At 42.5% G+C, this 14,573-nt stretch overlaps 1 protein-coding gene across 2 annotated transcripts in view; it reads left to right on the forward strand.

The window, feature by feature from the left end:
• GLA (galactosidase alpha) overlaps positions 1-14,573 on the forward strand; it is a 649,316-nt gene that overhangs the window by 301,013 nt on the left and 333,730 nt on the right. The gene's annotated exons all lie outside the window — the stretch shown is intronic.

Genomic DNA, 14,573 nt, shown 5'->3' on the forward strand with positions numbered 1-14,573 from the left:
TGTATAGATATATATATATATATATATATATAGATAGAGAGAGAGAGAGAGAGATATCCACAAATAACTGGCACTCAGAGACAGCAAAACGAATCAAAAGCAATTTGTAATATCCATTCTTTACATGCTTTTGAATCATTTTGCTGTCTCTGAGTGCCAGTTATTTATGGATATATATATATATATATATATATATATATATATATATATATACCTTTTACACTAAAGTTCGAGCCACTGCGGCTGCTGAACATAATCCTTAACCTACGTACTTTTTACCCACTTAGCGTACACATGCCGCAACGGATGTTCTAAGTACGCACTTTGCGTACACACACACCGACACGCAGTAAGCACAATGCAGCTACACGTGTGGCTGAAATGCACTTTAAACCTTTAGCAGGAAAGGGACACGACACCAATTGTATTTAAATATGTTGGGATCCGACCCACCAACAGTTATTTACTCTAAGGGGGTTACAACGATAATACAAATGCAATGAGAGAAAAGGCTACAATCAATGATACATATGTTTGTTTTGCCAGCGCCACCCGGTCCCGGTCCTCAATCAATCAAGATAGATGACCTTCAGAGAATGAGACTGACCGGCCAGGAGGCTTGGCTTTTATACAGTATTCCAAAGCATGAAACAATAGAAACTGTATGCTCTTCTTCCATTGGTTCGGGGGTAGGACATATCTTGTACACTGGGGATCATTGGTCAGCTCAAGCGGTGGGTGATGACTAAGTCTTGAGATGTGATTACTGCTGTTCACATCTGTGTTCCCGCCCCATGACCAGTTAAACCCCCCACATTAATCATACATAAATCTGGTATTACTAATAACTTATTGCTGCAATATGCGATAATATCCTCATACCCACCGGATTACTGCTTATGTGACCATGAACAATATGATCCCACACATATGATTATCCATTTCCATCCTCTCTCTCTCTCTCTCTCTCTCTCTCTCTCTCTCTCTCTCTATATATATATATATATATATATACACACACACACACACATACATACATTCCTGCTATTACAATTAGTTATGATGTATACATATATTACCATGAGTTTAGACTATAAATATTATACCTCTCATATATATATATATATATATATATATCAACCAAATACTCTCCTTCTGCGCTGTTCTAAGGCTAATTAGATACAATAAGATACAGTACTCATTGGGAGGGGCTGCCTATTTCACTAAGTCCCTTGTTAGGAGGGACTAGATACAGAAAATACAAAAAGAAAGGAAATTGGCACCCAAAGGTTATTTTAACCTATAAATACAGGGAACCCAGTGGGTTTCACAATTAACATTGATTTTAAAACATAACATTATGTTTTAAAATCAATGTTAATTGTGAAACCCACTGGGTTCCCTGTATTTATAGGTTAAAATAACCTTTGGGCGCCAATTTCCTTTCTTTTTGTATATATATATATATATATATATATATATAGAGCAGGTGTGGACCGGCACTCCTCCTGATAGCTGAAAGTGACCCTGGTGCCTTATATATATATATATATGTCTGGTATGTGCTTTTGTAAGTTGTTAATCGAGTTTTGTCAAGTTATTGTACAAGCAAGGTTTCTGGCTTGTGTTTTGTGTAGGATATTGTCTTCTTGTTTGTCCTGGCTTCTAGTAAAACAATGACAGTCCAGTATCTGCTGTCTTCAACAGATACTGGACAACTCTAGAACGATGGGGGGCAAACAAGGGTATTTACCTTTCCCATAGAGTCAGGGTCCATGTTCCATGATTACAAAGCTTTGCGTAAACAAGACAGTCTGATACATTCAAGACACTGTTTGTGAATCGCCTTTCTATGCGTATGAGTGGTTTGATTAGTTTGTGTGTGCACAGTGACTTGCTATTGAAGGATGTACAGACTGTGTGTGAGTTATGCACTATATGGATAAAATATTGAATATGGATTGTGTGGCTTTTCTGTGCAAATGCGTGTGTTACCATATTTACTCATACCACGTGCTAACACGCAAGTCCGCGTGAGTGATTATACATAGCTTGCGAGTATGTGTACGCACGGCAGAACAAGCACCCGCACGGAGGCCATCTGTGTGGTGTTTGTACGTGATGAGTGTGCCTATAATATTTTCGACTTTGACAGTCCACCCTTTGGCAGTCAATAATAACTGCCACACATAACTAATAAACTAAAATATTATCTATACATTATATACAAAGTTTGGATGACTGGGGGAGAGTTGTAGGTGGCAAATCTGTAGCCTAGTGAGATAGGAAAAAGCATGTATGTATGAATTAATGTCTGAGAGGCATGTATCATCGTGCCGTATATGTTCTAAGTAAGCTTCGAGGTATTGCGAAGTATACATTTACTCCTTATCCCGTATTAAGGGTCTGTAAATGGGCAAACAAACACTACCAAGCTCTTTTTAGGCAAGGCCAGTAGCCCTCACCTTTCTGGCTTCTTATAGCAACAAATGGGGAGCACATTTATCTGATGATACATGGCGGGGAAATATATATATATATATATATATATATATAAAAGAAAATACATTCACATACAATTGGGTAGGGTTGACATCTTTTCTGGTTGGATGTTTCTGGGTAGAGGGGGAAACAGAAAAAAATGGTGAAAGAAACAGGCCATGAAATTCATTTGCAATCCTTATCGTAACACTGTCTCTATGGATGGATAATAAATCAAATCTGCTGCTGTAACAACGCCCTCAGTCCTTAGACTCATCAAATTTGTGCTGTGTTTACTCCGCGTCAGAATTCGAACACACTTGAATATCAGACCAATAATTATGATGACACCCAGGATACAAAGGAGAAACTTTCCCACATTCATGATTACATTCCTCGCCCACTCTCCTAACCCTGAGAACCACTTGCGTGGGTTCAGCCATGAGACCCAGCCGATCAGTTCATTACCCACAGCCATCAAGGTAAGGTTGTGTTTCCTCCTGAACTCCCACTTCAACTGCAAGATCTCGTCCATCTTTTGATTGATGATCACTGTGGGGTCATCAGTGCTATTCGTAAAATACGTTTAGCAGTTCACACCATGATGAGTTGCCAGGGTAACACAGTACCCACCTGTCGCAGCCGTAACGTAATTAAGGACCATCCTGTGCTTAATCAGCTCCTTCTTGTAGGCTTGTAACTCCCTGCCCGTATAACTGAACGTGTCATCATATAGCTCAGTGATATTATCTATCAATTTCGCTAGCGCATGGATGTACCTATAATTTATAGTTCCTCTGGCAGTACGGGTGATATCTAATGTGAGAAGAAACTGAATCCCGGTGGATTCATGGATCAAATCAGAGGCTGCGTGCTCTGTTCTATCTATAAGGTGTCTCTGGATGATGTGTTCATAATGGGTATGAGTATAAGGAGTCTGAGCATTGCGGTGAATGTCTTTCATTTTGTCATTTGTTATGGTCATGACCTCTAGTAGTACTCTCCCAATATAACACAACCCTTCAGAGCTCGGGGTAAGCCACTTGTACGCTTTCCTCCCACATATGAAATATGCATCATCTGGGAAAACATAGGGGACAAAATGTAACAACACCATATCACATATCCTCCTTATAAAGAAACCAATCCCTAGATCTCTCATTTGCTCAGTACAAGTATCGGGCTGGATGATATGGGCAGAATACCCCTGCAATACTTTCCCAGCCCACATGGTTTTGATCCCATGTCTATACCTATACCGAAAATACCTCCCACTTGCTGCTGTCTTACGTACAAATTCAGAGTTGATGGGAATAAGATCAGCTTTGTGTGAAAAGGTCATTGGTTATTCCAAGTCACTTCCCAATTTCCTGGTTTCTGGAAATTGGACACATTAAAACATAATAATGACTTATCTACATGTACAGGTGGAGCTTCAAGCTAGGGGGCCTAGATATATTGAATTTCTTGTCCACCGGTCTCCCACCCCGTGATTCGAGTACCTCATCTATCGCTAAAGTATATGGCACTAATCCCGACTTACTCGGTCCTTGAGGTACTTGAGAGCACACCCAGCATTCCGTCTGGTTTAAGACATTACCCACTAAATGAGTGGTAATCACTCAAAGGATGTCGGCCAATGTCAATATTACTGTTTGACTGACATCTCTGGATGCACCCATCTTCGACTATGTTCTCGCAATTTCTACATATACAATATTCGTCAGACAATAACCCTTCACAGTGCCTCCGAGCTCCGTGGCTACCAGATCGCTTACTGATACCAGCCTTTACTAGAGTGATGTGCTGCTCCTGAGATCCTACAAATCTGTACTCGCCATCAGAACCCATTCCAGATCCTTGCTTGACGTCTCTGGGACCCTTACAACAACAGATTGTCCTGATCAAAAACAGAGTCACCAGAAAAACACGAAACACAGTCTCTTGAGCTAGATCCATTTCGTTAAGGAGCAAAAAAAAAAAAAAAGGGGGAAATTAAAAGAAACAAAAAATGCAGTGGGGGGGGGTGAAAAAAGAAAATGGTACGACAACCGTCCTTGATCTTGTTGTTCTCCGCGCTCAGGTGCCTTTCAACAGTCCTGCCTCTCAGCTTTCCCGGAATAAATTCTCTAGTGATTCGAGGTTCTCTTCACCTTGCTCTTTGTCACAAGTTTTCTCCGGGTCAGCAACCTTTTTGCAGTGGGACGAGTGGACCCAAGTCTCTCTCGGCAACCTTTAGTGCTGTCGTGCTGGTCAACAAAACCTGATACGGTCCTTCCCACCTGTCTACGAGGCAACCTGAGCGTCAAAAATTTCTAATCATCACATAATCCCCAGGCTCAGTGTCATGACAATTGCTGCTTGGTAGGTCAGGAATCACCAGCATTAGATTCCTTTGTTGATTTCTAAGTTGCTGGCTCATCCTAACCAGATATTGCACAGTTATTTCGTTATTGCACTTCAAATCATGCTGGGGGTCTATAATTACATGAGGTTGTCGACCAAAAAGAACTTCAAAGGGTGATAAGTTAAGCAGTGACCTTGGAGTGGTTCTGATGCTGTACAACACTAATGGTAAGGCCTCTGGCCACAACAATCCAGTTTCAGCCATCACTTTGCTCAGCTTATTCTTAATAGTGCTGTTCATTCTCTCCACCTTCGCACTTGCCTATGGCCGGTAGGGAGTATGCAGCTTGGTATTAATACCCATCAGCTTGCACATGACCTGAAAGACTTCACCTGTAAAATGGGTCCCCCTATCACTTTCAATCATTCTAGGGATACCATATCTGTACACATAATTCTTGCACGATTTTCTTTGCAGTGAATGTAGCAGTATTTGTGGCAGCAGGGAACGCTTCTACCCAGTTTGAAAACACATCCGTACATACTAATACATATTTTAATTTCCTACAGGGTGGTAACTGTATGAAGTCGATTTGTAGTACCTGAAAAGGTCCGTCTGTAGGAGGGATATGGGATGGCTCTGTTGGTATTGCCTTACCAATATTCTTCCTCAAGCAAGTAAGACATGTCACTGCTTTCTTACCTGCATGAGAAGAGAACCCTGGTGCACTCCAGTAGGCTCTTACCAGTTTGCACATACATTCTTTACCTAGATGGGTCAGACTGTGTGCCGCCTCAGCTAGGCTTGGGAGATATGCTCTGGGGGCCACTGGCTTACCGTGTCCATCTGTCCAAAGTCCTGAGGACTCCTGACCATATCCCTTCGCCTTCCAGACTGCCTTTTCCTGTAGGGAACACACATTTTGCATTTCAATGAACTGTTGTGTGTTATCTCTGGATATGAGAGAGGAAGAAAATGATAAAAAAAAAAGAAAGATGGTAAAAAGAAAGAAAAATGTCGGGTTTTCGTTCACCAGCAGACTTTCACTCCATCATGCCTATCAGTGCCTGTACACAATCTCCCTTCACCAGTATTCCCATTCTCCACCCTTTGTGCATGACAAGGCACACTGCCGTAATACTGGAGCCAATATGCTGGTGAGATATACTGGATTCAGGCAGCACTCTTAATCTCTGATAAGGTATGTGATGTATGACTTATAATCGGGTCCATGTATTGCACCCTCCTGTAGGTGAACGCAAGCGGTGAAAAAAAAACTTTGGACAAAAATCACATATGAGTTAGTATTAGATACGTTTTCAGAGATAAAGAGCATTTTATAAAAATGACAACTGGATTGGGCACTATGGAGAATTGGTTCCCTACTTGGTCTACTCCCCTTAAAAATCTGTGTCTGTTGTATCACTACTGGGACTATCCCAGCCAGCAATCCAGTGTCCTGTCCATCCTAAGTTCATAGGGAACCCGGTATCTGTGATATAATTTTCTCTACCTGTGATGGACATGAATCTAGAACAGTGAAATGCAAAGTTAGTCTTAATGGGTGTCTAACATACTTTGTACTTCCTGAGCGGGAGCACACTATATGTATATCATATTTAACAAAGTTTCTGTTACATTAGTCAGGGGCCATTTCTGATAGGGACAGAAGTAAAGGTTTAGTATCATATAGGCCCAATCTTAACCTCAGCAAGTTTTGTCAAAGGGTAATGTTGCATTCCTTTTGTTCTTCCCATTAGCCGAATTTGTGTTTTCTATATGGCTTATGAATCCTTACTATGTGTCCCTTGGTCATGTCTATGTGTTTAATAATGTGGCTCGTGTTCTGGTCTAGGGGGTTTATATTTACTATGTGTCCCATTACTCCTACAATCCCTTGCAAAATGTCCTTTCTTTCTACAAATGTAACATATTGTTGCCCATTTCTTAACCTAAGAGGTCTGTGGTTTAGGCTGATAGGACTTCTCTGCAAGATCCTGTATACTTACTGTCCTCAACCTCTCCTCCTGTTGTTCTCTGCGTCTGGAGATATTCCTGTGATTTTCAATTGCGCACTTTCTGAGATTATCTACTGTGACCCCTCTCCAATTTGGCAAAGAAGTCTACACCCTGACCCACAATGCCTTATTGAGCCCGTCCATTAGCACCGAGACAGCCACCTCCCTGTAATTCGCATTGTATCTTATATCTGATACCCCAGTGTATCTAGCCATTATTTGTAAGGCCCTATGGAAATATTCAGATGTCATTTCATTTTCTCTCTGTTTTATGGAGAAAATTTTGCTCCACTTAACAGCAGTAGGGAAATACAATCCTAGTTGTATGTTAATTTGTTCCATGTTCTCCTGATTGTATTCGTCAGTCAGAGCATCGTCTGACTCTATTTTACAATCCGTGATAAATTTGTGGGTGTCAATATTAGGGGGTTAGCACGCTTTCAAGAATTTCTGCCAATCTTGGTTTGTAGGTTCATGGGCATTACCCAGATCCTGAATATACTTCTGACATCTGGCTAAATGCTTCCGGGGATCAGGGAATTCTGAAATGATTGACCGCAGTTCTGATCTGGTCCACGGGCAATACATTGCATTATTCCTGGTGAGGGTTACTCCCTGACTATCGGTCCTCCTATTGGAAGTTACTATTTCCAAGACAGGATGTAACCCAACCATTCCATTCCTAGTTTGCTCACTGGGAGGTGTTGTTGTCTCTGTGTAATGAACAGTCTCACACTTACCAGGGGCTGTGATCTCACCAGTCCTTTCAGTGGGGGACACTGTCACTGCTCTTATTAGTTTGGCCGAGCCCACCTGAGTTTCCTTCAAGGTGGCTGCCTGGATGAGGGCTGAGAGTGAGATGGATTCATCATTTTCCTCTTACCTTTGACCTTGGAGAGAACTTAGCACAGGGTACAATATACATGGTTTAGGGTTAACACATTTTACATGAATGTCCCTATCATTTACCAATGCACCATTGGTTGTAGCCTTTTTCTCCCTTTCGACATGTGTCGGTAATGGTGTGCTCGTGTTTACAATTCTGTCAGGTTTGGAACTGGCTGTGCGAGCCAGTTCCCTTTGCACCTCCCCCTCTTGTTGCCATACTTTTAAACAGTCGTTATGTCTGATCCTCTGTTTTCTAGATTTGATCAGACATATTCTACTACCTACATTCTGCAGTACCTCTGGTTCAAAGCTACCTACCCCAGAGAATGATGCCCTATCTTCAGCAGTCATACGTACCCATTCATCACAATAAGCTTCCGCGTGTGGACCATATTTCGCACACATTATAATCCGAGCTGCCCCCTGGGCCGCAGCTCTCCTGCCTGAACCCTGGCTACTGTACGTCTCTCACTTGAGCAACTGGCTCCCATTGTGGGTCCTTTCCCACAAACACCACCAAAATACACAATGCAAGCAGACGGTGAATTCCTCCGAGCGCTCTTCACCCGCTCTTGCCCACGTTGGCCAGTACTACAATACACTGTTGATAGTGGAAGGCGATGTACACAACTTAGGGCTCCTATCAGACCTTACAACACTGTAATTTCTTTCGGTGGAGGTTCTGTTTGGAATATATTCCATAGAGATGCAGCGAAAAATTCCTTTTTCGGTATCTTTCCACTGGAATTTTTGTAAGGTGAAAAACAGAAAACTTCAATAACTATTGCTCACCCTTTCCAGTGGATTTCCACCAGAGAGATTTCCTGACGTAATCAGCAAAAACCCCTTTCTCTTTCATTTTACACAATCACATCTGCGTATGCTCTCCACAGCGCATATAACACAATAGTATCACATTGTGCTGTGTAGAACACATGGACATGCGGTTCAATCGCACGGCCTATAGATACTTGTTATCTATATGACCTACGATCGCGGGAGTCGAATTCACAAGCTGCGCTCCTCAGCCGGAGCGTAACAAAAAAAACCTTTACTTCAATTCACAATTCTATCACAATTCACAATTCCCTATCACGCTCCTGTGCAAGTCTCCTTGCGTATTTCTCTATTCCTGTATTCACATAAGATAGTGAACCTTACGCCGCCGGGCCTCTACTAACCAGTGTTTCCACAACAATCCAATTAACCAGGGTTCAATACATCCACTCCTACTTTCACTCACTCAAATATACAGTGTTTTTCTTTTCACAGAAAATATCACTTCCTTTGATTGGCTACTTTACCCCAGAGGTAGTAGAGTTTAAACAAAATATTAAGGTAACCTGCTTTTGAAATCTGATAGTTATGTGCTTATAGTATTAAAAGTATACTATCCCACCTTAAATTGAACTACTGTCATGTGTTTATACTTTGCGCCTCCAATCCTACGCAACCTTGCGTAAACACACGACTGTACGTACCTCCACGTGCACGCTTCTGTACTTTGTCCGTACCACGTGTACAAACGTGCGTTCGCAATTCAATAAACCACACAATCTCGATAAATATGAGCAATAATACTACTATCGCTCACTAACACAACCCACACTTGTTCTGTATAAACCCTAACGACTAGGCCAGAACTGCGTTTTGTGTTTTACAATTACACCCTTAATACACTATTTCAAATATTTATATAGCAAACAAATGTATCCGATTTCACACAGATCTATAATGACTGTAATAACCTATGGCAACAATATGTGGGAGAGTATGCAAAGTATTTGTAAGCTTTGTGTACGCTTTTCGTGCCAAAAATTTTACACACAAATTTTAAATAGCTTTTTTCCTGTGTCCTCCGGGTTACATCAGCACCTCTTAAGACTGCAGTACAGACGTGATCTAACAACACAAAAAAGGGTTTTAAAACACCCAAGCAACCAGAAAAAGGTTTACCTAAAGATGTGTCTCTACCCTTTGTTGCTAGATCAAAGTCTGTTTTATGGCATGACTGTGTGAAAAACTGGACTGGACTGAGCCCCCAATTGTTAATGCTGATTAACTTACAGGACAAAAAAGCAATACCTTTTACACTAAAGTTAAAGCCGCTGCGGCCGCTGAATATAATCCTTAACCTACGTACTTTTTACCCACTTAGCGTACACAGACCCGTACCGTGTGCGCACTTTACGTACACACGCCGCAACAGATGTACTAAGTACGCACTTTGCATACACACACACCGACACGCAGTAAGCACAATGCAGCTATATGTGTGGCTGAAATACACTTTAAACCTTTAGCAGGAAAGGGACACGACACCAATTGTATTTAAATATGTTGGGATCCGACCCACCAACAGTTATTTACTCAAAGGGGTTACAACTATAATACAAACACAATGAGAGAAAAGGTTACAATCAATTATACATATGTTTATTTCGCCAGTGCCACTCGGTCCCGGCCCTCAGTCAATCAAGATAGATGACCTTCAGAAAATGAGACTGACCGGCCAGGAGGCTTGGCTTTTATACAATATTCCAAAGCATGAAACAATACAAACTGTATGCTCTTCTTCCATTGGTTCGGGGGTAGGACATATCCTGTGCACTGGGGATCATTGCGGTGGGCGATGGCTAAGTCTTGAGATGTCATTACAGTTGTTTACATCTGTGTTCTCGTCCCATGACCAGTTAAACCCCCCACATTAATCATACATAAATCTGGTATTACTTATAATTTATTGCTGCAATATGCGACAATATCCTCATACCCACCGGATTACTGCTTATGTGACCCTAAACAATATGATCCCACACATGATATGATTATCCATTTCCATCCTCAAGATATATATACACACAAACATACATTCCTGCTATTACAATTAGTTATAAAGTATACATATATTACCATGAGTTTAGACTATAAATGTTATACCTCTGATATATATATATATATATATGTCTGGTATGTGCTTTTGTAAGTTTTTAATCGAGTTTTGTCAAGTTATTGTACAAGCAAGGTTTCTGGCTTGTATTTTGTGTAGGATATTGTCTTCTTTTTTGTCCTGGCTTCTAGTAAAACAATGACAGTCCAGTATCTGCTGTCTTCAACAGATACTGGACAACTCTAGAACAATGGGGGCAAACAATGGTATTTACCTTTCCCATAGAGTCAGGGTCCATGTTCCATGATTACAAAGCTTTGCGTAAACAAGACAGTCTGATACATTCAAGACACTGTTTGTGAATCGCCTTTCTATGCGTATGAGTGGTTTGATTAGTTTGTGTGTGCACAATGACTTGCTTTTGAAGGATGTACAGACTGTGTGAGTTATGCACTATATGGATAAAATATTGAATATGGCTTTTGTGGCTTTTCTGTGCAAATGCGTATGTCACCGTATTTACTCATACCACGTGCTAACACGCAAGACCACGTGAGTAATTATACGTAGCTTGCAAGTATGTGTACGCATGGCAGAACAAGCACCCGCATGGAGGCCATCTGTGTGGTGTTTGTACATGATGAGTGTGCCTATAATATTTTCGACTTTGACAGTAATAATAATAATTAACCTTTATTTCTCATACGTCCTAGACGATGCTGGGGTCCACTTCACTACCATGGGGTATAGACGGTTCCGCAGGAGCCATGGGCACTTTAAGACTTTTCAAGGGTGTGAACTGACTCCTCCCTCTATGCCCCTCCTCCAGACCTCAGTTTAGAAAATGTGCCCAGGCAGACTGGATGCACTCCAGGGGAGCTCTACTGAGTTTCTCTGAAAGACTTTATGTTAGGTTTTTTATTTTCAGGGAGGACTGCTGGTAACAGTCTCCCTGCTTCTTGGGACTTAGGTGGCAGAAGTAGGAACCAACTTCCTAAATAGTTCCATGGCTCTGCTTCTGGCTGACAGGACATTAGCTCCTGAAGGTACTAAACGCTAGTGCGGCTATGTGCTTACTCCCACAGCCCGCCGTCACCCCCCTTGCAGAGCCAGAAGTCAGAAGACAGGTGAGTGTAAAGAAGAAGAAGATCTTCATCGTAACGGCTGAAAAGGTACCGCGCAGTAGGCGGGAACGCTGCACGCCATGCTACCCATCAAACACAGGCACAGCAGGGCGCGGGGATGGGGGCGCCCTTGGCAGCATGAGACCTAATAAAGTGACCCCTTAGCGCTAGTTGACAATTAGTAGTTAATACGTATATATATGCTATATCGTTTAAGAAATCTATTAGCGCTGTCTGTTTTTTCTTTTTTTTGCATGAGACCTAATAAAACTGGCTAAAAAGGGACATAAGTTGCTGAGGCACAGTCCTACCCCCGCCAGTATAAACATTATTATTGTAATCTATGAGGGGAAATGCGCCATTATGGGGGCGGGACTTCCTCCTCAGAAACCAGCACACTGCTCAGCGCCATTTTATCTCCTTGTAGACTGCAGAGAAGAACGCTGGTCCTCCTCCACTTCTGAAACAAGCACCAGGGTGCAAAACAGGGGGGCACAGTGTAATTTGGTGCTATATTGTGTATTTATCATTATAAAAGCACTACTGTTCTGTGGGCATTTTGTGTTACACAGAAATCTTATCACTGGCGCTGGGTTGTGAACTGGCATATCCTATCTGTGTCCTTCTGACAGATTTTACTGTGGGTCTGTCCCCTATAAGTCCCGGAGTGTCTGTGGTGTGGTTGTGCACGTGTGTGACATGTCTGAGGCAGGGAGCTCTTCCCCTGAGGGAGCCATTTTAGGGACAAAGAGTTGTAATGTGGTGGCGCTGCCGGCACACCAAGAGCCTGAATGGGTGAAAGAATTACGTGATAGTGTGAATCATATCATAAGAGATTGGATAAGTCTGAGTTTCATGCAGAAAACTGGAGAAAATCAGTGGAAGTTGTGATTTTTCATAGTTCTGCCTTATCATCCACAGGGGATCTCTCTGGGTCATTTAAGAGGCCATTTGCACAAATAGTACTGATACCGACACGGACTCTAATTCCTGTGTCGACACGAGTGATTCCAGGGAAATAGATCCTAAATTGGCAAAAAGCATTCAATACATGATTGTTGCTATAAAGGAAGTCTTAGAAGTTACGGAAGCCCCTCCTTTACCTCGGGAGAAGGCTTATTTTTATAAGGAAAAGAAAATTAACGTAACTTTCCCTCCTTCTCACAAGCTAAATACTCTCTTTGAGGGAATTTGGGCAAACCCTGAAAAGAAATTTCAAATTCCCAAAAGAATTCAGAATTCAGGTTGCATATCCTTTCCCGGCAGAGGACAGGAGAAGATGGGAGTCACACCCCATTCTAGACAGTGCCCTGTCACGTTTAACTAAAAAAGTGATTCTCCCTGCACCTGGGACGGCTTCACTAAAGGAGCCGGCAGACCGCAAGTTAGAGACTACGTTAAAATCTATTTATGTTGCCAATGGTACGCTACTCAGGCCCACCATTGCTTGTGCGTGGGTGAGTAGGGCTATCGAAAAATGGTCAGACAACTTGTCATCGGAAATTGACACGATAGATAGAGATGGGATACTCCTAACTTTAGGTCATATTAAAGATGCTGCTGCGTACATGTTAGAAGCCATATTGGCCTTTTGGGTTCAAAAGCTGCTACTATGGCAGTCTCAGCTCGGAGGGCGTTGTGGATTCACCAATGGAATGCTGACACAGATTCCAAAAGAAATATGGAGGCTCTCCCGTATAAAGGTGAGGCCTTGTTTGGAGATGGGCTGGATGTTTTGGTCCCTGCGGCTACTGCAGGTAAGTCGACATTATTTGCCTTATGCTCCTGCACTGACAAAAAAGACACATCACTCTCAGATGCAGTCCTTTCGGTCCAACAAGTACAAAAAGGGTAAAGGTTCTCCTTTCTTTGCAGGTAGAGGGAGGAGAAAAGGAAAAAAGTCCACAGCATCTCCAGGAACGCAGGAGCAGAAATCAACCCCTGCTTCTGCCAAGTCTGCAGCATGACGCTGGGGCTCCCGTGCGGGAGTCTGCCCGGGTGGGAGCACGTCTGAAACTTTTCAGTCAGATCTTGGTTCAATCTGGCCTGGACCCATGGGTCTTGCAAGTAGTATCCCATGGATACAAACTGGAGTTTCAAGACATCCCCCCATGCCGATTTTTCAAATCGACCTTACCAGCTTCTCTTCCGGACAGAGAAGTAGTAACAGCTGCAATTTAAAAATTATGTCAGGATCAGGTCATTGTCCTCGTACCCTTGTCACAACAGGGAGAAGGGTTTTATTCAAGCCTCTTCGTAGTTCCGAAGCCGGACGGCTCGGTCAGACCAATTTTAAACCTGAAATCTCTGAATCTCTACCTGAAAAGATTCAAGTTCAAAATGGAATCTCTGAGAGCACTGATTTCCAGTCTGGAGCAAGGGGACTTCATGGTTTCAGTATACATAAAAGATGCTTACTTGCATGTTCCCATTTATCCTCCTCATCAAGCTTATGTGAGATTTGCAGTACTTGATTGCCATTACCAGTTCCAGATGTTGCCGTTCGGACTCTCCACGGCACCGAGGGTATTCACCAAGGTGATGGCAGAGATGATGGTCCTCCTTCGACAACAAGGAGTCAATATAATTCCTTACCTGGACGATCTCCTGATAAAAGCGAGATCCAGGGAACGGTTGGTGTTATGATTCCAGCACTCTGGTCTGGGGAGATCTTATAGCAAGGACCTGAGTACTGGAACGTAATGCTGGGAAAGGGAGCGGGAACAGAAATAGCCCCTGGCACCCTAACTCCGTTGTCTCGCCGTGTTGTCAGAAATCTCTTGCGAGACTATGGTTGCTTGAGCCCATGGCAGCCGCGTTTGAAG

This window comes from Pseudophryne corroboree, chromosome 8 (genome assembly GCF_028390025.1).
Source record: "Pseudophryne corroboree isolate aPseCor3 chromosome 8, aPseCor3.hap2, whole genome shotgun sequence".
Taxonomy (NCBI): domain Eukaryota; kingdom Metazoa; phylum Chordata; class Amphibia; order Anura; family Myobatrachidae; genus Pseudophryne; species Pseudophryne corroboree.